We start from the raw sequence: 215 nt of genomic DNA on the forward strand, positions 1-215 counted from the left end.
GGCCGGAGTGGGGGTCTCACGGAGCAGGGGGGGGGCTTGTAGGGCGGGGGCCATTCTGCTGCTCGCTCCCGGAGCAGACGGCCAGTTAGTGCAAATGAGGTCTGTATTATTAAAGCTAGTGGCTTCGGTCCCACTGTCCCCAGTTGCGGGGAACACTGAGATTCAGGGAGGCGCTGGGGCAGGTGAGGGGGTCTCGGGGCTCGTCACAAGAGGAC

Source organism: Mesitornis unicolor, unplaced genomic scaffold, assembly GCF_000695765.1.
Source record: "Mesitornis unicolor isolate BGI_N332 unplaced genomic scaffold, ASM69576v1 scaffold33629, whole genome shotgun sequence".
NCBI classification, from domain to species: Eukaryota; Metazoa; Chordata; class Aves; order Mesitornithiformes; family Mesitornithidae; genus Mesitornis; species Mesitornis unicolor.